This window comes from Pleurodeles waltl, chromosome 9 (genome assembly GCF_031143425.1).
Source record: "Pleurodeles waltl isolate 20211129_DDA chromosome 9, aPleWal1.hap1.20221129, whole genome shotgun sequence".
NCBI lineage: Eukaryota > Metazoa > Chordata > Amphibia > Caudata > Salamandridae > Pleurodeles > Pleurodeles waltl.
In genome coordinates this window covers 634670257-634690314 of record NC_090448.1, presented here as the reverse complement: position 1 = coordinate 634690314, position 20058 = coordinate 634670257, and the positions used below count along the sequence as shown (strand labels likewise).

At 47.1% G+C, this 20058-nt stretch overlaps 1 protein-coding gene across 3 annotated transcripts in view; it reads right to left on the bottom strand.

Moving 5' to 3' along the window:
* The window catches only part of GNG8 (G protein subunit gamma 8), a 109358-nt gene extending 103314 nt beyond the window's left edge, over positions 1-6044 (bottom strand). For 2 of the 3 annotated variants that reach the window (XM_069207672.1, XM_069207671.1), the window contains exon 1: positions 5881-6037. The gene's annotated coding sequence lies outside the window, so the exon portion shown is untranslated. Of the gene's footprint in view, positions 1-5880 lie in introns of all 3 variants that reach the window. The other variant, XM_069207673.1, reaches the window with a different exon arrangement.
* Positions 6045-20058: the final 14014 nt, after the last annotated feature.

Below are 20058 nucleotides of genomic sequence, written 5' to 3'. Positions count from 1 at the left end.
GTAAAAATGTGATGTGTCCATGTTGCGTTTCCTGTCGCGAGCATTAGGCCTACCCACCCAAGTGAGGTACCATTTTTATTGGGAGACTTGGAGGGAACACAGAATAGCAAAACAAGTGTTATTGCCCCTTGTCTTTCTCTACATTTTGTCCTTCCAAATGTAAGACAGTGTGTAAAAAAGACATTAATTTGAGAAATGTCCTGTGATTCACATGCTGGTATGGGCACCCCGGAATTCAGAGATGTTCAAATAACCACTGCTTCTCAACACCTTATCTTGTGCCCATTTGGGAAATACAAAGGTTTTCTTGATACCTATTTTTCACTTTTTATACTTCAGCAAATGAATTGCTGTATACCCGGTGTAGAATGAAAACCCATTGCAAGGTGCAGCTCATTTATTGGCTCTTGGTACCTAGGGTTCTTGATGAACCTACAAGCCCCATATATCCCCGCAACCAGAAGAGTACAGCAGACGTAACGGTATATTGCTTTCAAAAGACTGACATAACAGAAAAAAAGTTACAGAGTAAAACGTGGAGAAAATTTGATGGTTTTTTCACCTCAATTTCAATATTTCTTTATTTCAGCTGTTATTTTCTGTAGGAAATCCTTGTACGATACCCCTTTCTGAATTCAGAATTTTGTCTACTTTTCAGAAATGTTTAGCTTTCTGGGATCCAGCATTGGTTTCATACCCATTTCTGTCACTAACTGGAAGGAGGCTGAAAGCACAAACAAATAGTAAAATTGGGATATGTCCCAGTAAAATGCCAAAATTGTGTTGAAAAATTGGGTTTTCTGATTCAAGTATTCCTGTTCCTGAAAGCTAGGAAGATGGTAATTTTAGAACCGCAAACCATTTGTTGATGCTATTTTCAGGGAAAAAAGAACAAGCCTTCTTCAGCAGCCCTTTTTTCCCATTTAAAAAAAAAAACATTTCGCTGTACTTTGGATAATTTCTTGGTCTCCTTCAGGGGAACCCACAAAGTCTGGGTATCTCTAGAATTCCTAGGACAATGGAAAAAAGGACGCAAATTTGGCATGGGTAACTTATGTGGACAAAAAGTTATGAGGGCCTAAGCACGAGCTGCCCCAAACAGCCAAAAAAGGCATGGCACCTGAGGGGGAAAGGGCTTGGCAGTTAAGGGGGTAAACCTGCAAATTATGCAGCATATGATGGATAATGTGGCAAATGCGTCAGGTCCACAATTATAGATGGCCGCAGAATTGCCCAGTTCCTGTGGCCCTGACAAAAGCTTAGAACTTGATTCGTCTGGACCCCAATTGACTATGCAATGCCATGTGAATGAATTCTAGTGGACGAAGTGATGTAATTTGTGTTTTGTTCAGAATAGTTAACCCTTTCAACAGCTAGAGAATCTTACAGTTGTGGCAGCTAAATTTATGTCATATCAATACCAGACTCCCAAAACGTAAATACTACTACATTTGTATAAAACAAACGGCAATAGAAGTGTTTAATGTAAATCGAGAATTGTAAGAAAAGATCGTTGGTTGCGTTAGGTGTCAGAACTGTTCACATGCTTTCTAAGGCATACAGTTTCACAGATCTCTAGTCCAGGTTTCATACATCTTGTGTGCAAGCCAACATTTTTTCAGCCTCTTCTCCCACACACTGACATCTACAACAACAGGGGAGGCTGGCTTTACTTGTCTACCGCCCACTGCCTTTTGACTGGAGAATTAGAAACGCCAGTAACTCCTCATAAAGTCATGTCACTGGTGCAGCACAGTTAGTACTCCATTATAAAACCGAGTAGTCAAGGGTATCCTTTAAGGTTTAAGTGCTAAAGAAATCAACTAAACAACTCCCCATATACTCTCCTCCCGCTTTTCTCTCTTCTGTGTCCCTTTTTGTCACATTCTTCTCTCCTTTTTCTCATTTTCCTCTGCTTTTTTCCATGCTACTGTGCCACTTCCGACCACTCCACTGTGCCTTTTCCTGTGTCTCTGTGTCCCTCTCATTCATATCTTTCCTTCTCTCTCGTTTTGCACCAATCCTTCTCTGTCCGTTGCTCCAACTCCGACTGTCCAAGCTTGTCCCATCTCTCTTTTGGTTACTTATCACCCTTTTCTTTTTTTCCCTCGTGGATTCTCTCCTTGTACCTCATACATTTCTCATTTTTAACCCCCATCTGTGTTCCTACATGATTCTGTTTTTCTGCACTTCCCACTCTCCTCTTTCTTACACCCCCTCTCCCAGTGCCTATCACCCTCCGTCTCATGCTCTCTCTTGTCCCTTATTCCACGTTCCTCTTTGTTTCTTCTTCTGCCTGGGGTTTCATCCACCGCTTCAGCCATCTTTGCTCTCCTTTTGTCCCTAGTTATCACTCTTCTGTGTCTTTGCTCTCCCGGAGCCCTGACTTCTTACACTTGTGTGTCTTTACACTCTCAGGGGGTCATTCCAACTTCAGCGGGCCAAAGTTCCCCGCCAGAAGACCGCACTGCGGTCAAAAGACCGCGGCGGTCATTCTGGCTTTCCCACTGGGCCGTTGGGCGACCGCCAAAAGGCCGCCCGCCAGCCCAGCGGGAAAGCACCAGCAACGAGGATGCCGGCTCCGAATGGAGCCGGCGGAGTTGCTGGGGTGCGACGGGTGCAGTTGCACCCGTCGCGATTTTCAGTGTCTGCCAAGCAGACACTGAAAATCAATGTGGGGCCCTGTTAGGGGGCCCCTGCAGTGCCCATGCCAGTGGCATGGGCACTGCAGGGGCCCCCAGGGGCCCCACAACACCCGTTCCCGCCAGCCTGGTTCTGGCGGTGAAAACCGCCAGAACCAGGCTGGCGGGAAGGGGGTCGGAATCCCCATGGCGGCGCTGCTTGCAGCGCCGCCGTGGAGTATTCACAGGGGCAGCGGGAAACCGGCGGGAAACCGGCGGGAAACCGCCGACTTCCCTTTTCTGACCGCGGCTTTACCGCTGCGGTCAGAATAGCCCCAGAAGCACCGCCAGCCTGTTGGCGGTGCTTCCTCCGTCCCCTACCCTGGCGGTCTCGGACCGCCAGGGTAGGAATGACCCCCTCAGTGTCCTTACAGATCACTCCTGTGTGTCTTTGCCTCTCCATCTGCCCTGACATATCACTCGTGTGTCTTTGCCTCTCCATGTGCCCTTATAAATCTCTCCTCTGTGTGTTTACTCTTCCTGTGCCCTTACATATCACTCTTGTGTATCTTTCCTCTCCCTGTGTCCTTACGTATCACTCCTCTGTCTTTGCATCTCCATGTACCCTTACATGTCACATATATGAGCATTTCCTGCTCTCTGTACCCTTCCCCCCTGTCCTCTGTGCCTTTATCCACCACTCCAAGATAACTCTTCACTTCAAGATAACTCTGTACCCCCTTCTCCATCAGTCGTTGTGCCTTGCCCTCTCCTGGTGCCAGTGTCTGTTTCACATTTGCCTTTAACTCTATCTCGTGATCATTTCTCATGTGTCCATTGTTCTACTTGGGACCTTATAATACTCTCATTGGTGCCCTTCCTCTCCCTGCGCAGTCATACATCCCTCGAGAAAAGAACACTTAAACAAAAACATCATACTAAGAGACCTGGAGGGCTATCTGTAGCACCAGCCAAACTACAGCCATATCCCACCACACATCCTTGAACCACCTCCTTCATCACACCATATGTCCTGCGTCCTAGGACCCCTCTCATCTGTCACACATGGCAAAAAAACACTTTCCACATAGGATCACAACAAATACAACACTTCCTACCACTTGTTCCCCTAAGAGTAGCATGCTACCCATGTGAAAATGTGGTATCAAACCCTGCAACGGGATATGAAGTGCTATGTAAATTACACAATGCAGTACTACCTTCGCTCTTCCTGTCCATTACTTACCCTTCTCTCCACTGCTTCCTTCCCTCTCACTGTGTTGACGCGTGCCTTTGTCATTTTGTCTCTGCAGCCTATCCTTCCTCTCTTGCCCTCTCATCTCTCTCCCTCAACCCCCATTCCTCCACCCTTCTTCAGTCTTCTCTATTCACCCCTCTTTCCCTGTCCAGTTCTTGATGTCCTTATGCCTCACTTTTATCCTTCTCTCTCAGTGCTCCCTGGCGGTCTCTGTTTCACGCTACCTTTTTTGTTTCTTCTCTCTTTCTCTGCCTCTATACCCTCTCCTCTTTGTCTTTTCCACTGACCCCCTTCCTAGTCTTTATTCCCTATTTTGTTTCCTATGTCACTTTTACCTCTTCCAGAAGTGTAGCTCTTCTGTTCAAGATGCTATACCCCTCTAAACAATATATTTAAGTGTAAGTAGTGTGGGTACAAGTGCTTTCAGTCAGGTAATGTGAAGTGTCTGTTGGATTTCACATGGGATTTTTACTTGTACACACTGACAAAAACACACACACTCTCTCGTCTGTTTTGTTTCTTTCCACTGCCCCCTCAGATCCCCTCATGTCATGCTTCTCATATAATGTCTTTTAACAAGATTTCCCAGCGTGATTGTTGAGAAATCTGGAGCTCACACTGCCCTAATAATACTGACCAAGCTACTCCCCTGTGCTCTCCAAATGTAACTCTTATCTGCTCTCACACACTCTGCCCCTCTTGTTCTGCTATATTTGCATTCTTCCAGTCTGCATCTCTCTCTCTCTCACTGTCTACTAGTTTGTCCTCTCTGCCCTCTCACTCTATCCATCTGTCTCACCTCTCCGGGTGCCTGATTCACAAAGGTAAACTTAGACCTTTGGTCTAAGTTTAGACAAAAAGTGTAAGTTTACGACTTTTCCATATTCACGAGTAGTATCTTTACGTCCAAACTCCGTGCGGAGTCTCCGCTCTCGGGCGGAATCTCTGCACTCGGGCAGAGATCCGCCCCAAGTGCCGAGATTTCACTCCGGGTGCGTACACTACACCCTGAGTAGAATCTCCGCACTTTGGGTGGAGATTCCACCCCGAGAGAGGACATTAATATACTACTCGGAAATTCTCTTTGTGAATACCGAAAAGTAATAAACTTAGATTTTTGATCTAAACTTAGACCAAATGTCTTACCTTTGTGAATCGTGTAACTCTGTGGAGCTCTGACTCACGCGCGCTTCTTCCCACACAAGTGGTTAGTCGCCTTTAGTTCACTGCGTCACAGTCACAGGGGCACTGCACTGGGCGCCATAAACTCACATAATACTCTTTCAAAGAACGGTTGAACACCATTCACTTAAAACCCTACCTACAATTTCCACCGAGGGAGACACTACACCAGGAACGATAGCAATAGGCTCTTAAGACGCAGAGACTTATAATATCTCACATACAGCAACACAAAGGTGACACACTCACAACGACTCAATATCACTCGGTGCAGAAAAACCGCACCGAGTATTAACTAGCATATTACTTCCTCACAACCACTCAGCTTCCGCTCTGTAAATGCACATGCTGAATCCTCGCTCGGACATAGCGCACAAAATCCCCATCGCCGGAGCACTCATTCGAGTGCCCGTGTCCGCACGTGAGGATCTCACCCAGTTCGCGTTTTTATCTTTGTATTCTGGGACTGGTGGTCCTGTATCTCGAATTAAACCGGGGCTACCAGTCCCAGAATGAAAAGGACTAAACAGGAGCAGGCACGCAGGGAGAAGTGTGAGGGATGCGAGACGTGCAGACAGAACACGAGGCGGGAGAGAGACAGGAGAATGACGAGAATGCCAAACAGACCAACAAAAGGATACAGATGGGCAAGATGATGCTCAGACCGAGAAGCCGAAACAAACTGGCTGACGTTGAAACAAACAAGTAGATGTGGAGACAGACACATAGAAAAATGCAGAATAAAAAGTAGAGACAGAAGCGCGTTGAGGCAGGCACGAGGAAGATGGAGAGCGGATGCCATGGATATCTTTGTCTCACCCGGTTTGAAGGCAGCGGCTTCTCCAGAATGTTGAAGAGATGTGCTGAGTAGAAGCAGCAGGCTCAGACTTCGCCACCTGTTGCTCCGAGTCTCATGGTAAAGTTTTTTTTGTTCACGGCATCTGTGAGCAGAGCATCCCTTTAGACCCCTGAGACATGCAGAGCCCCTCCCCTCGCAGCAGGTCTGGGCTCAGCTGTCTCCCTGTCAGGAGTCACACGGCGATTACAACATTATGCAAAGGGCACAGATACGCAGAACAATAGCTGTACGCATGACAACCACGCGCTAATCAATACAAAACAAAGGCACACACAAACAGATATACTCACAGGCACAAAGGCAAAAACACACGAATACAAACTTGGACAAACACATACACTGGGACTGCCCCACACAGAAAACAAGACAACAGAGGAGCGGACTAAGAAATAAACATACAAACTTGCACAAAAGACAAAAACGGAACTAGGGTCTCTCACAGAGACAAACAATCGGATGCAATCAAATAAACACACATACAAAACACCCAAATACAATTTAAAATATCCATGCAGATAACCGCAGAGGCAACACACACCCACAAGTATAATTAGGAGTATACTAATGGGCAAAAGATAGAGACACACACAGCCAACACAACTGCAGCGAAACACACAATTATCACAACACATACATAGAAACACGGTGGCAAGCACACAGAGGACAGACACTTGTGGATCAGTGCAAATCATTACGAACATACACGAAGAAAGAAGCACGAGCATGTGTAAATATACAGACAAACACAAATAGGGATACACAGTGGCATAAACACATGGGGATACAGCTATTCATGGTGATACACCAACATGGGAGTGATTGAAATGTTGGTGGATGTACGGTGTGAGAAAGTGGTTTATTAGTTGAAGTGGCAGGTAATCCTCTTCAAATAATAATAGCACTATTCTTAACAAGGTTCACTTAGGTCTCAATAATTTAAACACAGCTCAAGCCTTGGTAGGTGTAGCACAGAGCAGACAGGCTTAGCTTATGTAAAAACTATCAGTTCCAAAACAGTTAACAAGTAAAAATCACAGCATAAAAAAAAACCACTCCAATTTATAAAAAAAGAAATATTTTAATTAAAAAAATAGACATCAAATCAACAAAAATCTGATGTAAGGAACCAGAGTAACAATTTTTCAAAGTTTTAGATGTTTCTGGCATCAAAAGCATAAATTGCAAACAACGGGTATATGGTCGCATTAGATAGGGACAAAGTCATAAGTTAAGAGTGACATTAATGGAGCGCGGGTCAGATACGGAAATTAGGTCCAGTCCTACGGAAGGTTGTACCTTCTGATTTAGTCCTCAAAATGGAAGATCTTCAGCAGGGCAAGGCAGGAGGTGGCGACCAAGATGGGTTTCAAGAGGCCGGATAGCTGTCGAACGAAGTGGTGATAAAACCAGTGACTTTTGGCAAGAAATTTGTGCCAGAGAAAAGTCCCTCTGCAGTCAGCTATGTTTGGTGCCTATGCTGGGTGAAGATTTCTGTCTTTGGACTTGGAAAGTTTTTTGAAAGAAGCAGGTCAAACCAGCAAGTTGAGTCTGATCGATAGTTTGACCTTGGTGGCTGCGGCTAGGTGGTGGTCCGGTAGTAGCTGCTGGTTCTTTTGCAAAATATCCTTGAAAAAGTTTTTAAGTTCTAGTTTTTAGTGTTAGGCAGGAGAAGTACATTCTGACACTCATCCAAAGGCCTTAGGACCCTCGGGGCACCATTTGGCGGTAAGGACTTACTCTAGGCAAAGCCACCAGCAGGTTCAAGGGCAACTCCAGTTCAAACTGGTCAGCTGGACTCTTAAAGAAGATCGCAACTCCAGTTCAAACTGGTCAGCTGGACTCTTAAAGAAGATGGGCTTAACATGAAGCTAGCCAACTAGTCTTTGGAGTCCAGTCTTCTGTTCTTGGTTCAAGTGGGTGCAGGTCCAGCCCTTGGGTGTTCTCTCACAGGTTACAGTAGGTGCAGGCCTCTTTCTGAAGTCCAAAGGGTTCAGCAGGTGCTGCCTGTATTCTGTTTCCCTCAGGTCCAGTAATGTTTAGAAGAGTGTACAGGTGGTGCAAATTTTATGCCTAGTGCCAACCTGCCAGTTGGAGAAACTCCTGGTCACTCACTAAACAATGAAGAAGAACTTTCTACAGTGCACCTACCCACTTTTGAAACACTTCCTGTGTGTTTTACTATAGATTATATTGCAGTGCCCCTCTCGAACTGAAACAAATATGGTAAAACCTTTCTTCTCTTGTGCAGAGCTCTGGGCATATCCACAAGGTGTGTCCGAGGGAAATGGCAAACTCTGCTTGTAGACCGGTTCTGGTTTTTTCTCCACTGAGATAGGTGCCTGGTAGACCTGACAGCCTTAGGGTGGTCACCCCTAACTTTTTGCCTGCCTCCCTCCACTTTTTGGATATTGTTTTTGCTGTTTTTAAGACTCTGCACACTTTACCACTGCTAACCAGTGCTAAAGTGCAGATGCTCTCTCCCTTTAAACATGATAACATTGGATCATACCCAACTGGAATATTTAATTTACTTATAAATCATGGTAAAGTGCACTATATGTGCCCAGGACCTGTAGATGAAATGCTACTAGTGGGCATGCAGCACTGATTGTGCCACCCACGTAAGTAGCTCGTTAACCATGTCTCAGGCCTGCCATTGCAAGGCCTTTGCGTGCAGTTTCACAGCCAATTCGACTTGGCATTGAAAAATACTTGCAAAGGCTAAAACATCCCTTTTTCAACATATGTCACCCATAAGGTATGCCTTAGGTAACCCATAGGACAGGGTGCTGTGTAGGCAAAAGGCAGGACATTTACCTGTGTAATTTACATGTCCTGCGAGTGTAAAACTCTAAATTCGTTTTTACACTGCTGTGAGGCCTACTCCTTTCATAGGCTTACATTGGGGCTACCCTCATATACTGTATGAGTGGTAGCTGCTGATCTGAAAGGAGTAGGAAGGTCATATTTAGTATGGCCAGAATGGTAATTCAAAATCCTGCTTACTGGTAAGGTTGGATTTAATATTACTAATTTAGAAATGCCACTTTTAAAACATGAGCATTTCTCTGCACTTAAATACGTCTGTGCCTTACAATCCACATCTGGCTGGGTTCAGTTGACAGCTCCCTTGTGCATTCACTTAGACAAACCCCAAACACAGGATGCTCAGCCTCACTTGCATACATCTGCATTTTGAATGGGTCTTCCTGGGCTGGGAGGCTGGAGGGCCTGACAATTACATGCCAAAGGACAGTAGCCTGCCCCCACACAAAGTACTGCCACATCCCCTACTGGGACCCTGGCAGACAGCTTTGAACTGAAAGCGGACCTTGTGCACTTCTAAGCCACTCTTTGAAGTCTCCCCCACTTCAAAGGCACATTTGGGTATTTAAACAGGGCCTCTGCCCCCACTAACTCAGACACTTCCTGGAGAAGATAACCAGAATCTGCAACCTGCCAAGAAGAACAGCCTGGCTGCCCAAAGGACTCCCCTGACTGCTTTCTGTGAAGGACTGCTGCCCTGCTGTTGCCCTGCTGCCTTGCTGCCCTCTGGCTGTGGTGAGAAGTGAGCTCCAAGGGCTTGGATAGAGCTTGCCTGCTGTTCCTTGAAGTCTCAGGACCAAAAAGACTTAATCTCTGCAAGACGGACTCCTTATGCGGCGAAAATCGACGCATAGCCTGTCAGAAACGAAGCACAGCCTTCATCGCGGTGAAAAATTCACCGCATGCCGAACTGGAATGACGCAGCCCGACTTCACAACGAGAAGATCGACACAGCGCCAGCATAGCGACCGGAAATTCGACGCATGGCCCACTGGATCGACGCGCAGCTGAGCCGGAACAACACAGCCTGACTTCCAGAGAGGAATCAATGCAGCGCCTGCTGTGCGGTAGAAATTTCCACGCAACTCCCACCGGATTGATGCAGCCCCTGTGACTTTGTCCTGTCAGCGCCGGAAATCCACACATCGTCCCCGGGGTGTCCAAAAACCAAGCAACCCGAAGAGGATGCACGACCAAGCGTCGGAAATTGACACAAAGCCTTCCCTCCATGAAAACTAAACGACGCATTGAAGTGTGCAGCCTGAGAAACACCTCCCTGTTTTCCACGAATCTCCTCCTCTGTGGTTCTTTGCAGAGATTTTGAACGCAAACCAGGTACTTTGTGCTTGCAAGAGACATGTATTGCTCTTAAGAGACTAAAGACACTTTATATTATTTTTAAAGTGATACCTCAAAATATACTTATTGCATTTTTATTGTTTTGACCTGCATCTTATCAGATAAATATATATTTTTCTAAACACTGTGTAGTTTATTTATGTGGTGTTCTACTGTGTTATTGCATGAGTTATTGCACAAATACTTTACACATTGCCTTCTAAGTTAAGCCTGACTGCTCAGTGCCAAGCTACCAGAGGCTGGGCACAAGATAATTTGGATTGTGTGTGACTTACCCTGAGTAGAGTGAGGGTCCTTGCTTGGACAGGGGGTAACCTGACTGCCAACCCAAGACCCCATTTCTAACAGTGCCACTCTTGCTACTGGAAGCCACAATAAGCAGGCCATTTCCTCTCCTTGGTTCACAAAAATATTGGGCAGTGAGTCAGCCTGTTAAAGGCTTGAAAGAATATGGAGATCACATTATACTTTGGAGGACATGGATATTTATAAAGCAGCCATTAAGAAATATCACAAGTCCATAAAAGAAGCCAAGATGAAATGTTTTGCTACCAGAACAGAAAAGGAGATAAACGCACCACACAAAATGTTCCAAATTGCTATGGAGTTTATTTGTCCAAGAGCTTGCAGCTCTGATTTCCTGCCTTCTGAAGAGTTATGTGACGATCTGGCTGACTTCTTCACGAAAAGAATAGAAGCCATTGAAGCCTCATTCACCAACAATAAGGAAATCAGCACTGATGGGCAATCATTGCCTGTATCAGCTTTCTCCACAGCATAGTACATGGGTCTTGTTCCAATTAATCATGCTATAGGAATCAGAATTGCTCATTAAGGGTGCCAAGTCTGGTTCCCCTTTGGACCTAAGCCCCTTAGTGATATGGGCAAAGCCTTTAGTAGTGATCATCCTGTTTTTAACTGACTTAAATTATTCCCTGACCCATGCTCAAGCCCCCCGAATCATGGACGCGGGTGATGGTATAACCTTTGTTGAAGAAGGCCTCAGTGGATTAGAAGAACTTGGCCAATTCCAGACCCATTTTATTACTACAAACCCGGGCCAAAATTTTAGAAACATTAGTTAATGTACAAATCATGGAATATATATAAAGGGTCAACCTACTTTATTCTTCTCAGTCAGACTTCAGAGCAAGGCATCACACTGAATTTTTCAGAACCCATCAAAATATCAATATGTAAGAGCATGAACGCTGTCTTGATCCTGTCGGATCCTTCAGCGGTGTTCAACACTGTGTCACATACATTTTGCTCCAATGTCTGGCGTAGCTGGGTGTTTGTGGTAAGGTGTTACATTAGTTTCAATCCTTCCATCAAAACTGGAAACAGACAGTCACACTGCGTCACTTCAGTTCAGGAGATATGATGCCCAGATATGGGGTTCTGCTGGGATGCTCTCTGTGCCCTACTTTGTTTAATACCTATATGATCACATTGATCACGCTTATTGAATCTTTTGGGATCATGGTCTTTGCATATGTGGATGCCACTCAACTGATTTTATCTTAAGATAATAACTCTCTAGGGTCTCTCCCAAGGCCTTGCCCGGACAAATAACAATCTCTTAAAATGTAATGATGACAAAACTAAAATTCTCATATTTGGCAGGAACAACATCTTCTCGGCTGCAGACTCGTGGCCAGAAGGGCTTGCCAAGCCCCCTCCTCCCTAGGAATTTGGGGGTTAAGTTTGATTCAGATCTTTCCTTTTGTTTCCAGTTTTGACATTGGCAGGGTCTTTTTTCGCATGCTTAAAATCACTGAAGAGATTCTTGAATTTCCTGCCTTTAGAGGCTCTGAATATAGTTGTTCAGCTCTTACCACCTCCAGATTGGACAATTCCAGAACTCTTGAAGGTACTCTGTGTTTGATTGCTTGAAGCAACTGCACTAGTTGCCAGAACAGAAACAGATTTCCTTTAACTCTTTGGCTGTAGCTTTCAGAGTTGTCCATTTCACCAGTCCAAAATATCTCTCAGACAGAGTCACCCAATACACCACTCAAAGAACATTAAGATTGACTAACACTAATCTGCTGTATGTACCAAAGTTCTCACTGGCCACCAGAGGAAGCAGATTGTACTCTGTTTTAGTGGAGAAAGTTTAGAATTGGCTTCTGCTTTGTTTTTTAGACTAGAAGAAAACGATATGTTTCCAGGAACATGGCTGTTTTCCTCTTTGTGCCTCTCCCCAGATTTCTGGTTATTTGTTATAGTCACGTTTTTGGATGGTGCTAGAACGCCCTTCAGCTAGCAGTGCGCTTTATAAAAACAATTTCATTCATTCATTCATTCATTTGAACAATGTCAAGGGTAGGTTTATGAGTTACATCTGCCTGTGAAAGGGGATGCCCCTTAGAAGCTTGCATTTTGTGGGCTCATCGCCCATCACCCTCCTGTCAGGAGAAGGTCCACCTTCTCCCAGCTAAGATGCTTTTTCCCCCTTTCTTTAAAGCCATTATCATGTCACAGTAGGCTGTCAGATGACTGTTGGGGATTGTTAGAAATGGGGTTTCTGATTGGCTAGGGTATGCACCTCAGCCAGGCAGAACACACCACTCTAGTCGGGGAAAGGGAGTTACACACCCAAGATAACCCCTGCTCACCCCCTAGGTAGCTGGCACGAGCAGTCAGGCTTATTCCACAGGCAATGTGTAAAGTGTTTGCACAACACACACAACACATGTAACACAATAAATAAACAACCAAGGAAACAGAACACCAAATTCTAGGAAAATAAACTGTAGTGCATAAAACGTCATTAGACCAAACACAACATGTATGAGTAAAACCCTGCTGGACAAGCAGTTGTCAGAATATTACACAGGTTACTAGTACTCTGTGGAAATAAGGAGTTGTCAGTTAAACAAATAGGTTACTGGTTACTCTGCAGCTCCAGCAGTAGTCAGGTTGTCATTATCACCAAAAATATGCATAGAATGGAACATTCCTATATGGCAGATCATCATTATCCCCAAAAATGCCCACATCATCGTAAACACAATAAGACATCAACATGAAGGCACATAAAATGCACCATTCCCCGAATGGCTAGTCAGTAGTATCACTGATGGAAATGTCCATAACAGGAAATCATTTCCAGGTGGCATAAATCATCAGTACCCCCTGGAATGCATACTAAGGAGTTCCCGGAAATATACGCAGGCCCCCAACCGGAAGAACCAGCATGTATACCCGGGGGTAGGAATCACCTCCCATAAGGAGACTGCAGCACTTTGGGGCTTCCGTGTTCTGGTAATACAGGCAACTAGTCCGGGACTGGCAAGGCTCTTCCCCATCTGCCAGCCACCCTTACATTGCCAAACTCCCAAATGCCATGCGGGCTGCTCTTTCAAATCAACACCCCCCTTCACAGCACGCCAACACTAGGGGAAGGGCCACAGGCCCCACACACCTATTCGGTCAGCGGGGAACTCCTCCTAGTCTCCCCACAAAAGGAACTATGGATCCTCTGTCCTCTAGGCCCTCCTGCCAGACCCTGGAGGAAGCAATGGGGACACCGGGCTGCAGGGCCCCAGCAAGCAGGCCAGCACAAGGGCTCAAAAGACAGGAGCAGTCTCTCTCAGAGAGCTAGCAGGTCATAGGTCAGCACCACAGCAGAGCAGTCCCAACGTGGTTCCTGGCCAGTCCTTCCAGCAGCATCCAGTGTTCAATTCTTTAGTCAATTACTGTCTAAAATTGTGGAGGAAAGCCCCCTGTACATATACTCATTTTGCACAGTCTCCACTGTCCCAGGAATGTCCCCTTTCTCCTCCAGCACTGGCTCCAGACATCAGCAGGTGGTAAGCAAGCCCTTTGTGTGAGGCCAGGGCACAGCCTTTATAAATGCAGGTGTGCCCCGCCTCTACCTCTCTCAGCTCAGGAAGACCATTCAGTATGCAGATGCACTCTTGTGACACCTCCACCCTCCTTGTGACAAGGCTGTCTGAAAAGTATGCACAAAGCCCAGCTGTCACTCTGCCCCAGACATGGATTGGAGGCAAGCTGCAAAACATCAGAGTCATAAGTACAGAGAAATGCTCACTCTCTAAAGTAGCATTTCTATAATGCTAATAAAAACTCCACCTACACCAGTAAGCAGCATTTCTCACTACCATTACAACCATACCAAACATGCCCATGCTACCCGTCATAGATTAGATAATACCACTTAGACATGTGTCAGAGCATTTCCAATGCAATACTAGGAGGGAGGCAGCACCCACAATAGTGAGAAACCAAATAGGCTGTTTGTCACTACCAGGACATACAGTACATAAAGACATTTGTCCTACCTTTTGCATACATAGCACCATGCCCATAGGCCTAGCTTGGGCCTACTGTAGGGGTGGCATATGTAGTAAAAGGTGAGTTCCAGGCTTGGCAAGTAAATTAAGATGCCAGGTCACTGTGGCAATAAACTGCACATGCAGACTCTGTGGTAGCAGGTCTGATGCATGTTTGAAAGGCTACTTCTGTGGGTGGCGCAAGCTGCACTGCATGCCCACTAGCAGCATTTAATGTACAGGCCATGGGTATAGGGATCCCACTGTACAGGGGACCTATAGGTAAATTAAGTATGGCAATCAGGTGTAAGGCAATCATGCCAAGTTTTAGAAGGGAGAGCACATGCACTTTAGCACTGATCAGCAGAGATAAAGTGCTACGAGTCCAAGAGCCAACAAAAAGAAGTCAGAAAAATAGGAGGAGGAAGGCAGTAAATTGGATTTGGGGCTGACCCTGCAAAAAGGTCTAGGGCCAACACAACCCCACACCAGCCTAAAGCCACGGGAGACCAATCAATACCTTGATGGGCTTCCCAAGTTGGGGTGATACAATGAAGACCCTGGCCCGCAACTACTATGTTCCAGTTCTACATTAATCTGATCCCAGTTAGATCCCTCTGTCAATGCTTCCCAGACAACCTAGGCTAACCCATGGAGTCTCCCTAGCTGCCGGTGGCCAGAGCCAGGCCCCAGGCCAGGGCACAGCCTCTGGTCTCTGAAACCTCTCTGAGTTGGGGGGGAAGTAGCCCCAGGTGCATAGCATCCTCTGTCCACTCCACTTCCCACCAGTTCAGGAGTTCTACCCTGCCACTGGTCCTCCATCCTAGGGTCTGTACCCATATGCTGGACAAGGGTTAAGGGTGAGGCTCTCCTCTCCCTACCCCTCCTTCTAGGGTCCCACCATCTTCTCCTAGGAGTGGTACCACCAAAATCCAGAACTGTCAGGGTGCTGGGAACAGCCGTTCTGCACAATTCTTCCAACAGCCGGGGTCACCACCCTGCAACTGGCCTTCCAACCCAGGGTCTGCACCCCTGGATTGAACCGGGGTCAGAGGTAAATCTCTCCCTCCCCTGTCCCTACTTCTAAAGTTCTGCATACCCCACCATGGAGAGTACCCCTAAAGTCACCCGGGGGGTGCGGGGGGGAGGAGGTTCACGTCCCAGGGGGGTGACTGGGCCATCTGCCCCCATCCCTTCAGGTCAGAGTTTACCCACTGAACCTGACCATCCAGCAGAGGGTCTGTACCCTTAGATTGGACCACTGCCTGGCAAGCCAGGACTTCCTGGGGAATATGCTTAGCCTACCCTCCAACAAGGAAAGCACCTTCCCTAGGGGCTGTACTAGAATATGTCTGGAAGTGGTCTCCTGACCCCTGCCCACCTGGCCTGAAGCCCCCTCCAGACAAGATATGGCATCACCAGGGCCATTCCTGGGGGACTCTGACCTCAGAGCTGACCCCTGACTCTCCAGGGTCTTCACTGGGGACTGCAAACCCCTGACAAATCTTTCCCTGGCATCTTACCTCCTGCACTCTGGAGTGGTACTACCAGACACCAGGACTGGCAGAACGCTGATAACAGCCTCCCACCCAAGTCCTCCTGACATTATGCGGTCCCTCTCAGCAGATGGCTCTACAGTGTAGGTCAGGCTCCCTCCCTGGTGTTCCCTCATGGAACCATTTGGGCTCTGGGACTGGCTCTAAGACATTTTGGGACTCAGCCCACCCCATTCCCTCTCCTATGAGACTGGACATAGGATACCTTACACATCCCACTACACTGGGACCTACCTGGGATACTGCAAGCCTTCCCCACCTCACCCGGTTGAGAAATTCCTAAGTCACTCCTTTCAGGAACACCCCCAAATGCCTTTCCAGACCCTCTGGCACTCACCCAGAGGTCTGCCTCCTGTGCAAGCTCCCTGGGGTCAGAGAGTTCTCACTCCCACAGGTGTTGGCGTAGCCGTAAAAAATAACAATGAAGCTGATGCTCTCTGACAATCAGATTAAACAGCCCTTCAAAATTGTCTGCTGTGTTACCCTTCACCAATCTATCCAGTACCATGCAGCAATCCTTCACAAACTCCCCCAAGACTGGTGGGACAGTTTCTAATTGACCCTGAACCTCAATCTGTATTCTTCAGGGCTGAAGCCACACTTTCTTACTAGTGTCTCCTTCATAAGAGGATGCCTTTACCTGTTATTCCTTCCAGGACCAGTAGGATATCCCTTCCCTCCTCAGGAATATAGCTCCCCAGGCCAGTCTGCCAATCCTTCTCAGGGATCCTGTGCTCTACCAGAGCCTCATCATTTTCCCTCAATCACTATATATGGTGTATGTCCTCCCCCATTTGAAACCCAGGATAAAGTCTGTGGGCATGCGGGGATTGTCCCTGCCACTGCACTTATTATTCCTGCCACCAATGGACTTCACCTTCAGCACTGGTGAGTACACACCTTTCAGACTGCGCTCAGCAGCAAATCTCTCCCTGGCAAAGGCCCTCTCTGCCTCTGCCATCCCCTCCTGGCTAAGGCCTTCTCTACCTCAGCCCTTTTCTCCTCCACAGCCAGCTGCAAGTTCAGCTGCAACTTCAGGTCCCTCTCTTCCTGCCTATCTCTGAGCTCATCAGGCGACAGGGAATGGAAGGTGACACTGCTCCTAACACTGGGCACAGCAAGGGATTCCCTATCTGCAGGGCCTTCCCTGTCAACTGGCATACCAGCCCGGTCATTCCCACCTTCCTGGTGAGTCTCTTCACCGCCAACTGGGCATGAGGTCTGGGTGCCCTCCATTGGAAACCCTCACTACAGTCAGGATCCTCTGGGTACCCCTTAAGAACACCCCCCCCCCCCGGACATATGTTATGAACTTTAAAAAAAATATAGGGATCTCACGAGGTCCCCACTCTCTGGTAGTCCTCTCTCCCTACAGGAAACCTTTAATTCTTCCTGAGTATAGTACAACAGGTCCTCGGTGCTACAGGTTAGCCCCATTTTGCGAAGGTACACAAAACACAAGTGCAAGAACAAAATACCCAGGTTTAAGAGGGGAAAACAGGAAAAATGACCAATGAGAGAAATCGGGTGAAACAAAACATGAAATGGTCTAAGTGCAATGTGTGGTGCAACAAAGAGTCACAATGGTATTGTGAAAGCACAAGTCCTATCCTCACTGCTGATCAGAGCTAGAAATTGGGTTTCTGGTTGGCTACGGTATGCGTATCAGCCAGGCAGAACCCACCACTATAGTCAGGGCGAGAGAGTTACACATCCAAAATAACCCCTGCTCACCCCTAGGTAGCTTGGCACAAGAAGTCAGGCTTATCCCAGAGGCAATGTGTAAAGCGTTTGCACAACACACATAACACACATGACACAATAAATACACCAGAAAGGAAACACAACACCAAGTTATATGAAAATAAACTGTATTGCATAAAACATCATTAGACCAAACACAACATGTATCAGTAATACCCTGCTACACAAGCAGTGGTCAAAACATTACACAGGTTACTAGTACTCTGCGGAAATAAGCAGTAATCAAATAAACATATAGGTTACTGGTTATTCTGCAATACCAGCAGTAGTCAGGTTGTCATTATCACAAAAAATATGCATAGAATGGAACATTCCTATCCCCAAAAATGCCCACATCATCATAAACACGATAAGACATCATCATGAAGGCACATAAAATGCAACATACCCCGAATGGCAAGTCATTAGTATCACCAAAATAGATGGCCATAACATGAAAGCATTTCAAGGTTGTACAAATCATCTGCATCACCAAATTAGATGCCCATAACAGGAAAGCATTTCTAGATTGTACAAATCATCAGTACCCCCTGGAATGCATACCAAGGAGTTGCCGGAAATATATGTGGTCCACTAACCAGGAAAACCAGCAGGTATAGCCCGTGGGTAGGAATCACTCTCATAAGGGGACTGTGGCAATTTTGAGGCTTCTGTGTTGCGGTTATAGAGTCAGCGAGGTTCTCCCATTGTCCACTAGCCACCCTTACACTGCCAAACTCCCCAATGACACGCGGGCTGCTCTTTCAAATCAAGACACCCCCTCACGGCACGGCAACCATAGGGGAAGGGCCACAGGGGTCACACAACTTTTCTGTCGGCATGGAGACTCCACCTAGTCTCTCCACATAGGGAAATATGGATTCTCTGTCCTCAAGGTCCCCCTGTATCCAATTCGTGACTCTCTCGGGTGCAGGGTAACGTTCCTCAGTTTTCGATGCTACGAAGGGAGGACAGGACAGCTCCAGCCAGCTCCACCTCTCCTTTGGACATCGCAATCAAGCCTCCGGGCTCTAGCAGTGAAGTCCAGCTCTTCCCCATCCGACCACGGGAATCTTTTTCTCCTGTCTAGCTTGGTAGGCATCTAGGATCTCCTCTGAGCCTCCAGGTGAGCGGGTGTCCTTTTGCGTTGCGGCTTGGGCTGCACGGTGAGGGTACCAAAGCAGATGATTGCTTGTGCCTCCGAGGGCACTTTCAGGAGCGCTCTGCATCCAGGCTGCTGGTGGCTCTGTGAGGCCTCTCCACACCGGGAAGTTGGGGGGGGGGGGCGCACACAAGGTAACAGGGACGCACTTCCTGGCACCCAGGGCAATAATTAAAGAAAAGCACTTCTCATGCGCTACAGGGCCCAAAGAAAAAGTGCTCCGGCAACCATAAATGAGATAATGTGCTCTTCACACACTTTACGAGGGGAAGGAATACAGCACTTCCCTCAGGCTGTACACATTTGAGTGCAGGGGGAAAGGAGCACAAGACTCAGCCCCGGAGGCAGCAATGGGGCCACCGGGCTGCAGGGCCCCAACACACAGGCCAGCTAAAGGGCTCAAAAGGCAAGAGCAGTCCCTCTGAGTGACCTAGCAGGTCATAGGTCAGCAGCACAGCAGAGCAATCTCAAGGCGGTTCTTGATGAGTCCTTCCAGCAGCATCCAATGATTACTGTCTAAAATTGTGGGGGGAAAACCCCCTGTACTTATACTCATTTTACACATTGTCCACAAAAGGTGAAGAAGGGGTTCTAACCAGCACTAACCAGCCCCAGAGATATCCCCTTTCTCCTCCAGCACTGGCACCAGACATCAGCAGGGGGTAAACCCGCCCTTGGTGTGAGGCAGGGCACAGCCTCTACAAACAAACAGTGTGCACCGCCTCTACCTCACCCAGCACAGGAAGACCATTCAGTATGCAGATGCACTCTTGTGACACCATCCCTGTGTATAGGCTGTCTGAAAAGTATGCACAAAGCCCAGCTGTCACTCTGACCCAAACGTGGATTGGAGGCAAGATGCAAAACACCAGAGCCATAAGCACGGAGAAATGTTCACTCTCTAAAAGTGGTATTCCTATAATGGTAATAAAAACTCTACCCACCACAGTGCAATCCTATGAGGGAGGCAGCACCCACAGTAGTGAGAAACCAAGTAGGCTGTTTGTCAATACCAGGACATATAGGCCCATATTTAAAGGAAAATGATGTAGCGCGACGCTGCACCAAAATTGGCAGTGCCGCACTCTGTCATTTTCACAACACAGGGATGCGCCGTATTTAATTGAATACTGCGCACCCCTATGTTGTCCCCTGTGCCGGCGCTAAATTTAGCTGCCAGCACCAACGCAG